The sequence below is a fragment of the Mastomys coucha genome, unplaced genomic scaffold (genome assembly GCF_008632895.1).
Source record: "Mastomys coucha isolate ucsf_1 unplaced genomic scaffold, UCSF_Mcou_1 pScaffold2, whole genome shotgun sequence".
Classification (NCBI taxonomy): Eukaryota; Metazoa; Chordata; class Mammalia; order Rodentia; family Muridae; genus Mastomys; species Mastomys coucha.
In genome coordinates, this window is record NW_022196902.1 from 26,386,106 (window position 1) to 26,407,981 (window position 21,876).

A 21,876-nucleotide genomic window follows, 5' to 3' on the forward strand; every position below is an offset into this window, starting at 1 on the left:
AAAAGTATTTATATAACCAAGGGAGACATAGACAATTAACTTGGGAGGTGGCTTGTAGGAAAGAGAACCACAAAGAGTGAGACCGAATGCTTTGCTTGACATTTGTAGCTCTTGTATCAAGTTTGAAAAAGAGGACTTTACAAATTACTCTTTCTCGGAGATGAATGCTTTTCCAAATTATCACAGCCAATGAACTAGATTCTTACCCACACCTAATGTCTGTGCCACCCTCCAAGCAGAACCACTGTTCATTGAAACAGTTGGTGAATGACTTTATGGATAGACTATCTTAATACACACACAATTTCTTTTTTTTTTCACACACAATTTCTTAAATGAATGTAACCTGTTCCCTGTGGCCTGAGAATAAAGTCACTCACTCAAGTCAAATAGTTTTGACCATAGCAGGAAGTCTGTATCCAAAAATTGTGCCTACAATTCATTCCTTGGTGCAGCAGAACTGTCAACTCTCAGTTTAGCTACAATGGAGGTAAAATTCTTTGGTGATTTGAGGGTCATTGAAGTACAGCCTTATTACAATGAAATCCAATGTCTAAAAATTGTTCTTATTTTGGGCTTGTACCACAGAAAGAGCCAAGACTTTAAACTGTACTAAGTACAAAACAAACAAGCCAAAAGACTTTATATATTTTATGTTCATTTAAGAAGATACTAGTAGTGATGTATTGTTTTGAAATATACAGTTAATATATTTGGAGTTATTTGAAATTTATACTGAGAAAAACATATGTATTTTCAGTATTGCTGTAGACAAGCACCTACATAACACTGTTAAATTGATTGTTTTTTTATATCAAACAACTTTTATAGTACTCATTTTTATTGTTATATTTTATAAATTTTAAGGAATATGACAAAAAAGATACTGTAGATATTGAAGAGGGGGGTCTCTGGGAGGAGTTGGTGTACAAAAGGGAAACAAGAATGTGATTTAATTCTATTTACTTAAAATATGTTTTTAACTGTTAGCAAATTCAGACAAATTGAAATCATGTAACTTTTCTCATCATAATGCAATAAAAGTTAATATAAAAACTTATATTAAATTTTAAAAAATATGTAGTCTCATTGTGTTGAGCCTGAGGCCTGCTCTGGACTGTGGTTGATATGCCAAGTGTCACTCCAATTAAGACAACTGACTTTTCCTCTCCTAGACTACTTAGATTCTAGAAGAAGGGTAAAACTTTGTCCCCTCCTCACTTCCTCCACGGTAGGATTATCTCTGGCTTAAGCTTATACAGGTCTGGATATGCTAGCAGCTTCTCTGAATTCATATATACATCTGTCCTGCCATGTCTGGAAAGCTGTTATCTACCACTAGGCTTTTTCAATCTTTCTGCCCTACTCCAAAACAGAAGCCTGAGCCTTGAGAGTAGGAGTTTGATAAAGGGTTGAACATTCTAAAACCACTTATGTTTAGCATATTGACCAGTTTTTGGTTTCCATGTTAATTACCAACCACTGCAACAAGCTTCAGTGATGAGGGTTGAGTAACATACTAATATATTGGTACAGCAGCATGTCATTAGGAGTCATTTTATTGCTATTTCCATTTAGGATAATAATAGTAGATTTTTCTCTAGGACCCATGACCAATGTTGCCTCAGATAATTGGCACAATTGACAGTGTCAGGTATGGGTTTCATCTTGTGATGTAGCCTTAAATCCAATAATCAAAACATGATTGGTTACTCCCATAACATTTGTGTCACTATTGCACCAGTGTTGTCAACATTCCTGGTTATTAGAGAAGTACAAATCAAACCTACATTGAGATTCTATCTCATCCCAGTCAAGAAATCAACCAAGATTTTCATGTTATTTCTCTGTCTTCCAGACCAACAGTTCTTCTTCTTGTGTGCATTTAAACCCACTGAGTCATGGGAAATAACAACATCAGTGCTCAGTAACAAGGTAAGGATGAATCCTTAAACACTGCTAATTGAAATGTCAGTTAGTGTAGCCGCTGTGGAAGTCAATATGAAGCTTCATTGTAAAACTATATAGATAGTTTTAGGAATTCCACTAATAGGAATGTACCTGAAAGAATCCAAGCTAGCTTGGTAGAGAGATACCTGCAAATGCATGTTACTGCAGCACCATAGCCAAATTATAAAATTGGTTGGCCTATGTGCTCTCAAGAAATGAATGGACAAAAATATGTGTGATTTACACATATTGGAGTGTATACAAATAATAAAGTTATGACATATACAAAAAATAGATGGAAGTTGAGAAGATCATTTAAAGCATCATAAGTAAAGCCCAGAAAGATAAACATTGAATGCTTTCTTACATACATTAAATTTATCTTTAAATGAAACTAAGACTTGAAAGTAGAAGAGAGATAATTGGAAAAGATAGGGGCGAAGAGGAGCCAATGGTAAAGTGTGGGTGAACTAGAGGAAAGCCCATGATATGCATACATAAAGGTATCAAAGTAAATCCATTATTCTGTACAATTAATGTACACTAACAAAAAATGTTTTAAAATAAGTTGAAACCTCAACATTGGAGCCAAGCCCTGAAGCTTGAAAAGATTTTCATTATGACAAAATTTAAGGCTGTAGCTTTTCTTTAATAGAAATTTATTTTCCTGTTGTTAGAAGAAATAATCTAAGACATGGTCTTTTTTTTTTTTTTTTAATGCAGGTTTCACTACATTTACAGTGAAAAGAAAGTCCTGTCCATTTCTTTCTGTCGTCCAAACAGTTCTACTCCTTGTATGCATTTAAACGCACTGAGTCATGGGAACTCACACAACAATGCCCAGTTAGGACAATGCCATCCTTGGATGTTCTCCTTCCTGTGTATCTTGAAGATCCTGACATTCAGAGACTTTTCCCTCCATGACTGTATTCACTGTATGCCCTTTAGTTAGGAACTATCTGCATATGACAGTACTGTTCTGCAGGGTGTCCCCATTCAATGCATTGGGTTCATAAAGTCACAGCTCTGCTTAAGAACTGGAATGCAGAGACCCTGCCTGCAACACTGTACCATTGGAAAAGACATAGACAATCCATACTTTCAAGGACCCAGTCATCCTGGAGAATTTCCATTTGGTTATGTGTGGTTTTCAAATGACAATGACAAAGTTTGGATTCATTTCTATCCTCACAAATCCCTCTTTCCTATTTCTACACTAGAAAATCTACAATTAAAACAAGTGATAACTACTTTTATAATATCAGAGCAAGCAAAGGAAAGAAAAGGAGAAAGTTAAAATAAAACTGTGGAAATCCAAACTTCCATGAATAGTTGTCATTGGAAAAATGTGTGAAGGAATTTATCTTCAGGCTTTAAAGTAGTATAGGAACCTGTACTACTTCTAATGCTCTTTTAATATTTTTATTTTATTCTTTTGCCACAGACCAACCCAGTTGGGTATGGGGGTCCCTGGAATGAGGGTCCTCAAAACTAGGTAGGTAAGAATTCGGCAGTGACAAACAGAAACAAACACAGAAGCAGTTTGAATCTGAGTGTATTTTGCAGCTCTTAAACAGGGGATTTTATACATTAAAAACCAAACATTAAATCTCTTAGAAATTGTATCCAGCAAACCAATCACAAATACCAACAAGAATCATTTGGCACAGTAAAGCACAAAAATCATCCAAGCATTACAACTCTGAAATTATGTATTCAGTGAATCACAAACAGAACAGGTAATATCATTATTAATATAAATCATCAAAATATAACAATTCTAAAAGGATGAATTCGGTGGGGCAGTCATCCACGGCTAGTGGTCTATTTCCAAGGGTAGGTTAATAAATCTTCATGTTCTTAACTGCTCCAGCCCCATATGGTCAATTATTATTTAATATCTAATGCCTGATTTTTTTTAATAAATCTTCAATGCATAAATTTAAACTATTTTAATTTTGTCTAATTAAGGCCTTTTTTTTAACCTTATACCAAAACCCACCTCTGATGGCACATGTGTAGCCATATGGAATTTTATTGTTGGGAAAGTTTTTTATCTATCATAGTAATTTCGTAAATTATTTAAAAAGTAAAGTGTTGGTTTTCCTGGGAATAAGGTCATGTTAGTGACCCCATCTCAAGGGATGGTTTCTTACCCATTATTCTTACTTAAGATCTTGGCCTAGGCTACCAGGAACACATAAATAAGAAAAGGAATAAGGAAAGCAAAACAGATAGATTGCCATGAGAACTACGACTCAATATTTTTTTCTCCAGTGAAGAGTTTCACAACCAGTTTCAGGAGGACTCGCCCTTTTGAGGTCAACCACCTCCGTCTGTTGAACTTGTCACACAGATTCTACTGGAGGTGGTGTGGCATTCTTTTCTATTCTGCCTTTTGGAAGGGTTGATGTTTTATGGAAAATATATTTATGCACTATATACTGATCACAATTTCCTGTCTTTTATCTCCTCCCAGATACTCCCACCTCCAACTCCAAAGCCTCTCTCCCTCCCTCCCCACTTAAGAGAATAACCAGACAAATGAAAAACAAACAAACAAGGATAAAACAAACTAACAAATGAGAGAAAAGGAAAAGTTACTAAAAAAGAGCTCATTTAGAGCCATACACTATCACACACAAACAAAACTCATCAAAACTCAAAATTGGAAACCATAATATACAATCAAAAGGCTGATAAGCCTCAAAACAAATGCCTAGAAAACAAAATACAAGACAAATAATCTCCAAAATTACCCTTGAGTTCATTTTGTGTTAGCCATCTATTGCTGAGCATGGGTCCTGCCAGAAAATGTTTATATAGCCAGTGAGACTAATTTTTCGTTTTTCATCAGCTGTTAATTGGAAGGAATGTCATGGTTGGGGATGGGAGAGTATGTTAATTTCCCTGTCTTGGTGCTGTGTTTTCGACTGGTTTGGATCTATGCAGGACATATTATGAATGTTGCCACCATCACCATGAGTTCATATGTGCATCAGTCCTGTTGTGTCCTGAGGACTCTGTTTCCTTGGTATCATCAATCCCTCTGGCTCTTACATTCTTTTCCCTGACCTTCGAAATGATTCCCTGAGCTCTGAGGTGAATGATGTGGGGGGAAATCCTATTTGAGACTCAGCATTCTAATACCTCTCACTCTGAATACTGTCCAGGTGTGGATCTTTGTATTGGTTCCCATGTACTACAGATAAAGACATCTCTGATAATCACTGAGTGAGACTCTGATCTGTGCATATAGCAGAATGTCCTTAGAAATTGTTTTATTGCTTTGTAGCTTTAACAGTAGTAGTCAGTTTTCTCCTAGGCCCATGATTATCTAGCCTCATGTTTTTAGCCACTATGCTGGGCATGGGTACTATCTCATGGAATGAGCCTTAAATCCAGTCAGATATTGGCTGGTTATTCCCACAGGCTTTGTGCTGCTATTATACCAGGTTATTATGCATGCGGGCCATCACTGTAGCTAGAAGGATTTGGAAATGAGTTGTGTTCAGAGTGACAAGTCTGGACCTGTTGATAATTCTACATAGAGCCATCCAGTTTGACCAGAACCATTTGTAGAAAAATTTTGTCTTTTTCTAGGATGTATTTCTGAATTTTTTTTATAAAAAAATCAAGTGCCCAGTGGTATGTAGCTCCTCAATTCAATTTCATTAATCAATATGTCTGATTTTATGCAAATGCCATGATGTTTTTTTACTACTATAGATCTGAAGAACAATTTGAAATGGGAGACAATAATACTGCCAGTAGTTATTCTATTATTCCACATTGTTTTAGCTATCCTGTATTTTTATATTTCTATATAAAGCTGAAAAATGACAAGTTCTGTCAAGAATCATGAGGTAATTTTTATAGGGATTGCAGTTAATCTGGAGATTTCTTTTGCTTAGATGGCCACTTTTGCTATATTAACCCTACCAATCCATGAGCATGGGAAAGCTTTCTATCTGCTAATATCTTCTTCAATTTATTAAGGTTTTCATCATACAAGATTGCCACTTGACTGTTTCTATTATAAACCCAAGACATTTTTTAGACATTTTGGTCTTAGATGCCCAAACCAGGCCCAATGTCTCACTCACTCTCTTCCTGCTGTCTGTTGATCCGGATTTAGAACTCTCAGCTCCCTCTCAAGCACTATGTCAACCTGAATGAAGCAATGTTTGCCACCAGGATAGCAATGGACTAAACCCCTGAACTGTAAGTCAGTACCAATGAACTGTTTTCCTTTATAAAAGTTTCCATGGTCATTGTGTCTCTTCACAGCAATAGAAATCCTAAGACAGTAGAATTCTGCTCTAAATCTATAGGGTCCTGGGAGTTGATTTGGGTGTGTGGGGTACTTTAAATTTCATCAGGGTTAATGGATCTTTTTGGTTGTTTATCTGATCTCAATTTAACTTTGATAGGTTGTAAATGTCAAGACATGTGTTCATTTCTTTTTGTTTATCAGTGAATCTACATTACAAAAAAAATCCCTCTTTTGCCTTCCTACCTATTTTATATATCATCATGACCCAACCAAATCATCCATTATATACTTGCACATATTCATGTTAGAATGGCGTAATTGCATACATTACACATGGCATAAATAAGCCTGTAATGATAGTGAAAAGGAGACTTGTTTATAAGCATGACCTGAGAGAAATAAAAAGGAAGAAGAAATTATATGGTTTAAGATTCTAGTAGACATTGTAATTTTTTGTCATTATACTGTCATACAATACTAATATATCTTGATATTTTGATAATTTTGTTAACTAATATATTTTGATAGTGAGTAAAGTGAAATTCAAAAACAATAACTTGTACACATGTGTACAACAGATAATTTTAAAATTATATTCCAGCACCTAGGTGTCCCCACACATTTGTAGCAGATGTGCAGCTTGGTCTCCATGTGGGTCCCAAACAACTGAAGCCAGGGCTATTCCAAAAGCTGTTGCCTGTCCATGATATATGCTCTTTTAGATAGGCTGCCTTGGCTGGCCTCAGTGTGAGCAGTGCCTAGCCTCATAGAGACTTGATGTGCCAAGGTGTGGGGTTATCCACAGAGCCCCACCTGCTGAGAAGAGAAGGGGAAATGGTATAGGGGAAAGAATTCTGGAAAAATGGGCAGTTAGTGAGACATTAAGTGAATAAGTTTTACTTCTTTTAGAAAAGGAAGAGGAGGAGGAAGAGGAAGAAGAAGAAGAAATGATCTAATACATAAAATAGATGAATCTAACAATAAAATGGCTGAAAAGGTAATATTTCAGGAAAAGTTTAAGACTTTAGACACTTTCAAAGTCAAATATCCCTTTTATAGTGAGTAGCATATCAGATACTTACATTATAATTCATAACTGTAGCAAAAGTACAGTTATGAAACAGCAACAAAAATAATTTTATAGCTGGGGACACTATCACATGAGGAACTGTATTAAAGGTTTACAGCATGGGTAAGGTTGAGAACCAATGCTTGAGAATAATAATGCTGTAAATATTGGTATTTTATTTTTGAAATACAATAAAAGCAAACAAAACAAAAAAATATTCCACTGTAGATCCAACTTCAAAGTCTTAATATCATAAAATAATCTTTTGTTTGTATGTATTCTAATATAGTATTGAAGTATAGAGGGTTATACTAGATTTAATATTCTTTTTATTAGAAAAATATTCTTTTCTAATATATTGCTTTCATTTTATTATGAAGTGTATTAGACTCAGTTGCCCACAGAAGAGATTTTTAAAAAGAAATCATCATCATCATTTAATGTGTCTTGTCAAATCAAACCTACCTTTCTTTCTCCCCCTCCCCATACCTGATGGGCTTGGGGCTCTATGCTGAGGCCTGGGGCTCTCTGCTGCCAATGCCTGGGTCTGCACAGTGCATTAGTTAAAAGGAGGAAGTGCATAATCATGAGATATTTTATTATAGGAAAAAGAAAATAGGCCGGTCATGACCATGGAGAGAGAAAGAGAGAGAAAGAAGAAGAAGGGGAGGAGAGGAAGAAAGAAAAGAAGAGAGCAAGAGAGGAAGAGAGGAAGCAAGAGAGGAAGAAGGCAAGAGAGAACAAAGGGCAAGAGAAGAAGAAAAAAAGCACTGGGTCACACACACAAAAGGAATGGGAGAGAGAATCTTGGGAGAGATGAGTTTCAGTAGAAAACCAGAGAAGGTAGGAATGGATAATGAGATTTAATATGACTAAACTTTATATGCATATAACCATTGATGTTAAGAGGTATTAAGCAAAAGTTATTGTTGCTTCCTGTTATTTTTGTTGTTAGAGCTGGAATAATATTTGTGTGGCTATCTTCTTTTGGGTTGGTTGAAAGAAGACTACTTTCTTGCTTTTTCTAGGGTATAGTTTCCCTCTTCGCATTGGAGTTTTCCACCTATTACCCTTTGTAGGGCTGGATTTGTGGAAAGATAGTGTGTAAATTTGGTTTTGTCATGGAATATCTTCTGTTTTGTTCACTTTTGAATATCAGCAAGTGGAATGTGATAGCTACGCTTGTTACATATTCAAATGAAGTCTACAATCAGGGCTAGGGCTATCATTGCCTGATCATGTGGGAGATGGGTAAAAATTCTGAAAGAATCAGGGAGGAGATAGAGATTGGTATTTGAGACAGGGTCTATTGTATACTTTATCCTTCTTTATAAGAGCTATTGACCTAAGTAGTCTTTTGATGAACACATTTGTGAAAGTAATTTTTGGATCCTCTCATATGTGAAAATGTCTGAGTTTTATCTCAAAGAATTCGTGCTTATCTAGATACAGATTTATGATGAAGAGATGTTTTCTTAGAACTTTGATAGGACTTCTGTTGTTTATAAGCTTATTGTGATGAAGTCAGAGACTAGGGGAATGTGTGTGTGTGTGTGTGTGTGTGTGTGTGTGTGTTAAATAATAAATAGTAGATACATTTTTAAAATATGTTATGAAAAAACTGATAAAAGAAAATATATATTTAAGGCAAAAAGACAGTCATAAAAACCTTTTTAAAATTCTATTGATAAGAAAACAAATCTAACCAAAGAAAACTTTACAACGAGTAGCACATAAAGAATTAAGAGCAAATTTTAAAATTTTTCAGAAGATACCCCTGAATGCTCCAAATGCAAGGGCACCCACATTCATAAAAGAAGCTTTACTAAAGCTCAAAGCACACACATTGAGCTAACATTTCTGTTCTATTAGGATCTATATGACATCTACCCAGGATCTTCTAGCTTTCACACAATAATAGGAGACATCATCACTTTACTCTCCAAAATACACAGATCATGGAAACAGAAATTAGAGATACAGAGAAACTATAGAAGTTATGGACCACATGCAATTAACAGATATCTATAGAACATTTCATCCTAAAACAAACGAATATACCTTCTTCTCAGCACCTCATGATACCTTCTCCAAAATTGACCATATAATCAGTCACAAAACAGACCTCAAGAGATACAAGAAGATTAAAATGATCCCATTTATCCTATCAGATCACCAGAGACTAAAGCTGGTCTTCAATAACAACAAAAACAACAGAAAGCCCACATACACATGAAAGCTGAACAATGCCCTACTCAGTGATAAATTACTCAAGAAAAAGTAAAGAAATTCAAGATGTTTTAGGACTTAATGAAAATGAAGGCACAACATACCTAAACATATGGGACACAAATAAAGCAATGCTAAGAAAAAAGCTCATAGATAGCTCTGAATACCTCAAAAAAACAAAGCAGAGAGAGCACACAGTAGCAGCTTAACAGCACTCCTGAAAATTCTGCAACTAAAAGAAGCAAATGCACCCAAGAGGAGCAGAGGCAGGAAATAATCAACCTCAGGGCTGTTCTTTGAAAAAAATCAACAAGATAAACAAACTCTTAGCCAGACTCACCAGTGGGCAAAGGTGGTATCCAAATTAACAAAATCAGAAGTTAAAAGAGAGATATAACAACAGAAACTGAAGAAATTTAAAAAATCATCAGACTATAGCTCAACAAAACTGGAAAATATGAATGAAATGGACAGTTTTCTAGACAGATACCAAATACCAAAGTTAATCCAGGTTAGATAAATCATCTACACAGCCCCATAACCCCTAAAGAAATAGAAGCAGTCATTAAAAGTCTCCCAACCAAAAAGAGCCAAGGACCAGATGGGTTTAGTTCAGAGTTCTGTCAGACCTTCAAAAAAGACCTAATACCAATACTCTTCGAACTATTCTACTAAATAGAATCAGAAGGAACACTACCCAATTCATTCTTTGAAGTCACAGTTATGCTGATGTTAAAAACCTCACAAAGAGGGCTGGAGAGGTGGCTCAGTGGTTAAGAGCACTGACTGCTCTTCTGGAGGTCCTGAGTTCGAACCCCAGCAACTACATGGTGGCTCACAACCATCCATAATGAGATCTGACACCCTCTTCTTGAGTGTCTAAAGACAGCTACAGTGTACTCACATATAATAAATAAATAAATGAATAAATTTAAAAAAAAAAAAAAACCTCACAAAGACCCAACAAAGAGACCTTCAGAACAATTTTCCTTATGAATATTTATGCAAAAGTATTCAATAAAATTCTTGCAAACTGAATCTAAGAACACATGAAAATGATCATTCACCATGATCAAGTAGGCTTCATCCCAGGGATGCAGGGAAGGTTCAATATACAGAAATCCGTCAATGTAACTTACTACATAAACAAACTCAAAGAAAAAAACCCCATGATTATTTCATTACATGCTGAGAAAGCATTTGACAAAATTCAACACCACTTCATGTTAAGAGTCTTTGAAAGATCAGGAATTCAAGGCCCATACCTAAACATAGTAAAAGCAATATACAGCAAAACAGGAGCCAACATCAAACTAAATGGGGAGAAACTTGAAGCAATCTCACTAAAACCAGGGACTAGACAAGGCTGCCCACTCTCTCCCTATCTATTCAGTATAGTACTTGAAGTCCTAGCTAGAGCAATTAGACAATAAATAAATAAATAAATAAATAAATAAATAAATAAATAAATAAATAAAAATTAAAAAAAAAGGAGATCAAAGGGATACAAATTGTAAAGGAAGAAATCAAATTATCACTATTTGCTGATGATATGATAGTATACTTAAGTGACCCCAAAAATTCCACCAGAGAGCTCCTAAACCTGATAAACAATTTCAACAAAGTAGCTGGATATAAAACTAACTCAAGCAAATCAGTGGCCTTCCTCTACACAAAGGAAAAACATGCTGAGAAATTAGGGAAACAATACCCTTCACAATAGTCACAAATAATATAAAATACCTTGGTGTAACTCTAACCAAACAAATGAATGATTTGTATAACAAGAACTTCAAGTCTTTGAAGAAAGAAATCTAAGAGGCCCTCAGAAGTTGGAATGATCTCCCATGCTCATGGTTAATATAATAAAAATGGCCATCTTGCTGAAAGCAATCTACAAACTCAGTGCAATCCTCATCAAAATTCTAAATCAATTCTTCATAGAGTTAGAAAGAGCAATTCTCAAACTCATCTGGAATAACAAAAAAAAAAAAAAACAGGATAGCTAAAACTATTCTCAACAATAAAAAACTTCTGGAGGAATCACCAAACTTGACCTCAAACTGTACTACAAACAATAGTGATAAAAACTGCATGGTATTGGTACAGTGACAGACAGGTAAATCAATGGAATAGAATTGAAACCAAGAAATGAACCCACATACTTATATGGTCACTTGATCTTTGACAAAGAAGCTAAAACCATCCAGTGGAACAAAGACAGGACTTTCTTTGTTTTTTGTTTTTGTTTTGTTTTGTTGTTTTGTTGTTTTAAATATTTTCTTTATTTACATTTCGAATGAGATCCCCTTTCCAAGTTTCCCCTCTGAAAAAAAACCTCTGTTCTGTTCCCCCTCCCCCTGCTCACCAACCCACCATCTCCCACTTCCTGGCCCTGGCATTCCACTACACTGGAGCTTAGAACCTTCACAGGACCAAGGGCCTCTCCTCCCATTGATGACCTACTAGGCTATCCTCTACTACATGTGCAGCTGGGGTCATGAGTTCCACCATGTGTACTCTTTGGTTGGTGGTTTTAGTCCCTGGGAGCTCTGAGGGTACTAGTTAGTTCATACTGTTGTTCCTCCTAGGGAACTGCAAACCCCTTCAGCTCCTTGGTCCTTTCTCTAGCTCCTTCATTGGGGGACCCTGTGCTCGGTCCAATGGATGGCTGGGAGCCTCTGTATGGGGCACTGGCAGAGCCTCTCAGGAGAGAGCTCTATCAGGCTCCTGTCATCCAGCACTTGCTGGCATCCACAATAATGTCTGGGTTTGGTGACTGAATATGGGAAGGATTCACAGGTGAGGCAGTCTCTGAATTGTCCTTCCTTCAGTCTCTTTCTGCTCCATACTTTGTCTCTGCAACTCCTTTCATGGGTATTTTGTTTCCTCTTTTAAGAAGGAATGTTTGGTCTTCCTTCTTGAGTTTTTTGTGGTTTGTGGATTGTATTTTGGGTATTCCAAGCTTCCAGGCTAATATCCACTTATCAGAGAGTGCATACCACATGTGTTCTTTTGTGATTGGGTTACCTCACTCAGAATGATATTCTCTAGATCCATACATTTCCCTATGAATTTCATAAATTCATTGTTTTTAATAGCTGAGTAGTACTCCATTGTGTAGATTAAACCACATTTTCTGTATTCATTCTTCTGTTGAGGGACATCTGGGTTGTTTCCAGTTTCGGGCTATTATAAATAACATTGCTATGAACATAGTGAAGCATGTGTCCTTATCATATGTTGGAGCAACTTTTGGGTATATGCCCAGGAGTGGTATAGCTGGGTCCTCTGGTAGAACTATGTCCAATTTCCTGAGGAACCACCAAACTAATTTCCAGAGTGGTTGTACCAGCTTGCAATCCCACCAGCAAAAACAGGATTTTCAACAAATGGTGCTAGTTCAACTGGCAGTCAACATGTAGAAGAATGCAAATTAATCCATTCTTATCTACTTTTACAAAGCTCAAGACCAAGATGATCAAGGACCTCCACATAAAACCAGATACACTGAACCTAATAGAAGAGAAAGTGGGGGAAAGCCTGGAGCACAAGGGCACGGGGGAATTTTCCTGAAGAGGTCTTCTGCTCTAAGATCTAGAATAGACAAGTGGGACCTCGTAAAATTGCAAAGCTTCTGTAAGGCAAAGGACACTGTCAACAACCAACAGATTGGGAAAAGGTTTTTACCAATTCTACACGTGATAAAGAGCTAACATTCAATATGTACAAACAATTTAAGTAGTTAGACTCCAGAGAACCAAATAACCCTATTAAAAAATGGGAAACAAAGAAAAACAGAGAATTCTCTACTATGGAAACTTGAATAGCCAAGAAGCCCCTAAAGAAATATTCAACATCCTTAGTCATCAGGAAAATGCAAATCAAAACAACCCTGAGATTTGGCTTCACATCAGTCAAAATGGCTAAAATCAAAAACTCAGGTGACAGCAGATGGTGGAAAGGATATGAAGAAAGAGGAACCTTTCTCCACTGTTGGTGGAATTTCAAGCTGGTAAAACCACTATGGGATTCAGTTTGTTGGTTCCTCAGAAAATTAGACATAGTACTACCTGAGGACCCATCTATACCACCTCTGGGCATATACCCAGGAGATAGATTCTCCAACATGTAATGAGGACATATGATCCGCTATGTTCATAGAAGCCTTATTTATAATAACCAGATGCTGAAAAGAACCCAGATGGACCTCAACAGAGGAATGAATACAGAAAATGTACTCCATTTACACAATTCATCTATTTAAAACAATGAATTCATCAAATTCTTAGGCAAATTGACAGAACTAGAAAATATCATCCTGAGTCAGGTAACCCAATCTCAAAAGAACACACATGGTTGCACTCACTGATAACTGAATGTTAGTCCAAAAGTTCAGAATACCCAAGATACAATCCACAGACTATATGAAGCTCAAGAAGAAGGAAGACCAAAGTGTGGATGCTTCAGTGCTTCTTAGTAGGGGGGAACAAAATTTCACAGGAGGAAATACGGAGACAAAGTATAGGGCAGAGACTGAAGGAAAGACCATACAGAAACTGCCTCACTTGGGGATCCATCCTATATACAGTTGCCAAACCTGGACACTATTGTGGATGCTGGGAAGTGCTTGCTGACTGGAACATGATATGGCTGTCTCCTGCAAGGCTCTGCCAGAGCCTGACAAATACAGAGGTGGATACCCACAGCTAACCATTGGAGTGACCCTGGGGTCTGTGATAGAGGAGTTGGAGAAGATACTAAGGAGCTACGAGGATTTGTAGCTCCCCATGGGGGGGAACAACAGTATCAACTGGTCAGACCCCCCACACACACCTGAACTCTCAGGGACTAGATCACCATCCAAAGAGGGACCCATGAGTCCCATGGCTCAGGAACCCATGGCTCAGGCCAAATATATGGCAGAGGATGCCCTTGTTGGACATCAGTGGAAGGGCCGTTGGGCCTGAGGGAATTCAGTGCCCTAGTGTAAGGGAATATCTGGGTGGCAAGGTGGCAGTGGGGGTTGGTTGAGTGAGGGAGCACCCTCATAGAGGCAGGAGGATGGGGGATGGGATGGGATGGGGTTTCCTGAGGGGAGACTTGTAAAGGGGATAACATATGAAATGTAAATTAAGAAAATACCCAATAAAAGGGGGGGAAAAGAAATGTTTAAAGCTGAACTCAGGAATAAAAAAAGGATGTCTACTCTTCTATTCAATATAGTTCTTGAAACATTATCGAGACAATAAATCAACAGAAAAAAATGTAAAGTGTACAAATAAAAAGATCTATATCTCTATTTTCAAGCAGTATGGTGCTATTTTTTAAAACAGATTTTTTTTTAGGGGGAAAGGGAGTTTAGTCAGGGTTTCTCCCCACAATTCTGGCTATCTTGGTACTCAATTTGTAGATGAGGCTGGCCTCAAATTCATAAGGATTCACTGATACTGCCTCCTGAATGCTCAGATTAAAGGGGTGATCCACCACCACTGCATGACGCTATTTTTGAAAGACTCAAATGATTCTACTAAGACTCTCTTAGATCTGATATAGACTTCCATCAAGGTACACATATGTACACACATTACATAATATATATCAGTAATGAGTATGCCCAGAAACCAGAAAAAAAATCCATTCATAATAATTAAAAATAACAGGAATAAACTTATTTAGGAGGTAAAATGTTTCTACAGTTAAAAACAATTATTAAAAATAAAAATAAAATAGAGACACTGACTAGAGAAACTGAAAGCTAATAGAAAGATGTTCATGAATACCACATTATGAGAATACTTATTTCACCAAAAGAGATATAAGATTCAATGTACTTATTACCAAATTTCCAAATACATCCATTAAATAACAAGAAATGTGTCTTGAATTTCATATGAAAGACCCCAAATAGCCAGAACAATCCTTAGCAGAATGGTCAATGCTAAGGATATCACAGTCCCTGACACACACACACACACACACACACACACACACACACAAAAATCAGGCACAAAGGCCAACAGAATAGAACAAAAGACCCATAGAAAAGTCATAGTACTACACTCACTTATATTTTACCAATGTTGTCAGAAACATACCCTAGACTCGAGACAGAATCAGCAAATGATGATGAGAAAACTTGATGACCACATGTTGTAAATGAGCCCCAAAGGGATTAGGAACTTCACAGGAAGACCAACAGGGTCAACTAACCTGAACCCTTAGGGCTCTCAGATTCTGAACCACCAACCAAAAATCATATATGGGTTGGACCTAGGCTTCCTCAAACATATGTAGCAGGTGTACAGTTTGATCTTCTTATGGGACCTGAACAACTAAAGCTGGGCCTACCCCCAAAGCTGTTACCCCTGTGTGGGATATGCTCCTCTAGCTGGGCTGCGTTCACTGGCCTCAGTGGGAAAGGAAGCACTTAGCCACACAGAAACATGACCTGCCAGAGCATACCCAGTGAGGTTCGTACCCACTCAGAAGAGAAGGTGAGGGAGGATGGGGGAATGATTGTAGGAGGGTGTGATGGGGAGGAGGTCAGTGAACAGGATGTAAAGTGAATAAACTAAAAAAGTAAATAAATTAAATTAAAAAAATAAAACTAGACCCATATCTTTCATGCTACACAAAAATCAATATAAAATGGGTCAAAGACATTAATGTAGGATCTGAAGCTAAAAGTACAAGTTCTATAAACATTCAAGAGAACGCACCCTAAAATGGAGACACAGGCAAGAACCTTCCAAATGGAATCTCAATATCTTGTAAAATGACTCAAAGAACTGACAAGTTAGATTGAATAAAGTTAGAAATCTGGACAGAAAAAGGGATGAGAATGACTGAAAACTTTTACCAGTGGCATGATCATACAAAGAATACAAAAAACTACATACAATACTACACTCAGTAATGATGTTGTTGATGATGATGATGTTAAAACCAATTAATATGTGAGAAAATTAATTACACAAGGAACTTTTTAGAAGAAAATGTTCATTATCTCTAAAAAAAAAAAAATCAGGAAAAGGTACAGATAGGAAAACTACGTTGAGATTCTAGCTCTCTCAAGTCAAAATGGCCATCATTAAAAAACCAATAATACTGACAAGGATACAAGGATTCAAGGAAAGAACAGCCAACCTTTATATACTGTGGGCTGAGATGTAAATCAGTACAACCATTGTGGAAATCAGTACAGAGATTCCTGAAGAAACTAAAAACAGAACTAACATGTGGCCCAGCTCTGTTCCTAAGCACATACTTGATGGAATCTGAGTCATTGCTTCACAGATAAGATATAGAACCAGCCTAGATGCCCATTAAAGAGTGATAAAGAGATAGAATATGTCATATATCACAAGGACAGAACTAGAAAATATCAAATTGAGTGAAATAACCCAGCCCCAGAAAGACAAACATCACATACTCTCTTTCATCTGTGGTTCCTAGCTCCAATCCTTCATATTGGAGTACATAATCCAAGCCTAGTTATAGCTGATAAATTGCAAGATCCAGATGAACAGGAAGTTTTCTGTGAGATTGTGTCTCCTAAAAATTTCACAGATGCTGTACCCATGACTCTCATCAACATGACTGCCTAAATAAGACCAGAATAATGATGGTACCAATAGACATGCTAAAACAGAAATGGATAAGCTCTTAGGACTTTAACCCTAAGAACTATGGACAACGGAGGATGCTGAAAAGAGGAGAAAAGGTTTCCCCAGGGAAGAACCAGACCCTTGGTTTGTTATCCAATACTATCTGATCATCATTGAGATTATGTGCATACAGATAATATTACAAGAACTGAGCAGGTTGTATTTTTGTCTACATAATTTGGAGGCCATGAATTTAATAGGGTGCAACTGGGGGCCTTTGGGGGATTGGATACGGGAAAAGAGAAGAAGAAAGGTAGTGTAATTATATTATAGTAAAAATAAATAAGTATTAAGGTAAGTCACTAAAAGATAGTGAGACTAATTTTGTTACTCAAATGCCTACCATTTTATAAGTTTATTAGAGTTATTTCCTACAAGTGTAATTGTTTGTGTGCATTGTGATAAGTAGAAAGCTTTATTATCCATAAAGCTTAACTCACAGAAAAGGGAGTATTCATTAGATGCTTTTCTCCAAACCATTTACTCTGGAAGTTTGCACATTTTTGCCATTGTTAGAAATCCTGCTTGTTCTTTCAGATCAATTAAGAAAACTGCATTCCTACTTTATAGTCTCATGTTTTATTCATAAGTTAGAATTCTACATTAATAAAATGCAGTAAGCTCTTACCATTGCCTTAAAACAGAACTGTCTGGCAGCAAGAATAGCATGGATATGCATTTATCTCATAGGTGAGGAACAATAGGTGGCTACTCTATCTGAAATAGTTCAAGTAACTATGGTGTTTGTCTGTGTTTGAACCAGAATGAAGAGATATGTGTTTGTCTAATTGATACGGCAGCCCAAAAAGACAGAGTATCCCCTTATGAATATGCACTACCAGGGAAAGAGAATTTTTTTCTTAATTAAAAATATTAAAACATACAGAAAATTGATTCAGAATTCAAATCCAGACACATGAAATAAAAATTTAAGATCCTTCACAATTACTGCTTTTTGTTTTTTACTAGCCCAGTACAAGCAGAAATGTAGCTCAAAATGATGCCAGACTTCACTATGGTTCAACCTTAGGTGCATGTATGAAAACACTTGCATCTCATTCTTCTTGCATTTCCTATGTAATAGAAACTAATATGGCAAACTCTTTGGCCTATAATAAAGTAAGATGTTTATTCTTAAAAATCTTTAAGAGCTAGCTGTAAGATGATGAGATTTTCAAAATACCAAAGAACTTAAACATATCATTCAAACTGTCCTTAGCCTAGTAATATTGTAATAAAAATGTATTTTAGGAAGGCTGGTGACCAATAAAGGTTTTTGGAGCTTCTTTTGCTTGCAAATGTCTTTATATAACTTAATATTTTGGTTGATTCATTTACCAGTCTATTCAAGTATCTTTTTAATTTATAAAACAGGTAATTTTTGAAAACTTCATTAAAACTAGTTCTATAGATTGATAGATAGATAGATAGATAGATAGATAGATAGATAGATAGATAGATGACAGACAGACAGATAAGCATATGAATATGGCATGACTGAAGACTTCCATAGACTGACATAAATTCTGAGGTAAGTACTTTGGAGTCAAACCTGAATTTGAGTCCTATTTTTGTAGTCGTGAGTCCCTAAATAAGTATAACTTAAAGTCTCTTAGTTCACATTTTGTGCATAAAATTATAGTTATAATGCTGTCTTAGTCAGGGTTTCTATTCCTGCACAAACATCATGACCAAGAAGCAAGTTGGGGAGGAAAGGGTTTTTTCAGCTTACACATTCCACACTGCTGTTCATCATCAAAGGAAGTCAGGACTGGAACTCAAGCAGGTCAGGAAGCAGGAGCTGATGCAGAGGCTGTGGAGGGATGTTCCTTACTGGCTTGCTTCTCCTGGCTTGCTCAGAATGCTCTCTTATCCCAAGACCTCCAGCCCAGGGATGGTACCACCCACAATGGGCCCTCCCCCCTCCTTGATTACCAACTGAGAAAATGCCCCACAACTGGATCTCATGGAGCCACTTCCCAAACTGAAGCTCCTTTCTCTGTGATAACTCCAGCCTGTGTCAAGTTGACACACAAAACCAGCCAGTACAAATCCTTAATTCAAAAATGAAAATCAATCAAAAATTGCTAAACTTTGTCACTGTGACCAAGCTACCTGAAATAAAACAATTTATAGGAAGATTGATTTTGGCTCTCAGAGGGATTGATCTTTTATGGGACGGGAACATGGTGGAGCAGAGCAGTCCACATCACAGAGTCCAGGAATCAGAGAAAAGAGATTGCAGGGAGGAATTAGGGCAATTCCTTGAGGTATTGGGCTGTTGAATTGGGATGTGACCTTGAGATCTTGCCCCTAGCCATCAACCTTCTAAAACTATGCCCAGCCGTCTATTGTTCAATACCTCCCAGCAATGTGGACATATTAGGAAGCCATCAAATGATTCATTTATTAACTATGTCGGAAAGCTCAGGATCCAAACATTTCCTAAAGGCTGTCAACCAAGTACCAATACATGAGGCTATGTGGACACATTTCACATTCAAGCCATTCTAGGAAAAACACTTGATAAAATGTTTTTATCCAGGGTTTAACAGTATATGAGTAAGGGAGTAAAGTCTATCAATTTTTATTGACTATACAAACAGTAACTTGATATTTATTTTAAAGTAATAGGATCATACTCATTAAAACCAATTGTTTAAATTTCTCAAAGAATTCATAAAAATGTGATTTTAAAATAAAATAAAACCATTGATTTCATTTAGATTTTCGAAAGTACTTTTGAAGTAAGACCTTTGGATTCTATGGATTTCATCAGTATCTTTTTTATGTCCCCCCTTTCACTTCTGATTTTGTTAATTTGAAGTCTCTCTGCCTTTTGATTAGTTTAGCTGATGGTTTGCCTATCTTGTTGGTTTTCACAAAGAACCAGCTTTTGGTTTTGTTCTTAGTATTGTTCTCTTTGTTTCAAATTTATTGAAATCAGCCATGAGTTTTATATTTTCTGCTATCTACTTCTCTGGGGTGTGTTTGCTTCTTTTAGTTCTAAAGATTTCAGGTGTGCTTGTAAATTGATAGAATGATACCTCTTCAATTTCTTTATGAAGCCACTTAATGCTATGAACTTTCCTTGCCATTCTAAACTCCTGGCATTTTCTATGTAAACATGCTACTAAAATGGTTTTATTTAGGACTAACTGGGACCAGCGGGACCAGGCACACAGGAACTCCACCAGCCCAGTGGTTCAGGTTTCTTCTGGTCTGTCTGGGCTGGCTTCCTGAGCAGACCTTGGACACAAGCTCTGCAGCCAGTTCCACAACACACAGAGGAAGCCCCACTCCCAGGTCCTCTAACAAGCCAAGGATCACAGGGTCTCAGAATCACAGGATCACAGAGACAGCTTGACTCTGAGGAGTTCTGACACAACCAGGATCACAGAAAGGACAGGCTCCAGTCAGAGTTAGCAAGAGCAAGTAGCACTAGAGATAACCAGATGGTGGGGGGCAAGCATAAGAAAATAAACAACACAAACCAAGGTCACTTGGCATCATCAGAACCCAATTCTCCCACCATAGCAAGTCCTGGACACACCATTACACTGGAAAAGCAAGATTCAGATATAAAATCACTTCTCATGGTGATGATACAGGACTTTACGAAAGACATAAATAGCACCCTCAAAGAAATACAGGAAAACACATGTAAAGAGGTAGAAGCCCTTCCAGAGGAAACACAAAAATCCCTTAAAGAACTACAAGAAAACACAATCAAACAGGTGAAGGAAATGAGCAAAACCATCCAGAATCTAAAAATGGAAATAGAAACAATAAAGAAATCAGAAAGAGAGACAACCCTGGAGATACAAAACCTAGGAAAGAAATCAGGAGTAATAGATGCAAACATCACCAACAGAATATAAGAGATAGAAGGGAGAATCTCAGGGGCAGAAGATACCATAGAAAACATTGACAGAACAGTCAAAGAAAACACAAAATGTAAAAAAATCTCCTAACCCAGAACGTCCAGGAAATCCAGGATGCAATGAGAAGACCAAACCTAAGGATAATAGGTATAGAAGAGAGTGAAGACTCCCAATGTAATGGGCCAGTAAATATCTTCAACAAAATTATAGAAGAAAACTTCCCTAACCTAAAAAAAAGAGGTGCCCATGAACATACAAGAAGCCTGCAGAACTCCAAATAGACTGGACCAGAGAAGAAATTCCTCCCGTCACATAATAATCAAAACACCAAATGCACTAAACAAAGAAAGAATTTTAAACGCAGTAAGGGAAAAAGGTCAAGTAACATATAAAGACAGGCCTATCAAAATTACACCAGACTTCTCACCAGAGACTATGAAAGCTAGAAGATCCTGGGCAGATGTCATACAGACCCTACAAGAACACAAATGCCAGTCCAGGCTACTATACCCAGCAAAATTCTCAATTACCATAGATGGAGAAAACAAGATATTGTATGACAAAACAAAATTTACACAATATCTTTCCACAAATCCAGCCCTACAAAGGATAATAGATGGAAAACATCAACATAAGGAGCAAAACTACACCCTAGAAGAAGCAAGAAAGTAATCTTTCAACAAATCCACACACTAATTCCACCTCTTACAACAAAAACAACAGGAACTAACATTACTTTTTCTTAATATCTTAATATGAAAATTAATATTACCCCTGCAAGTGGAGAGCCTGCCTCCA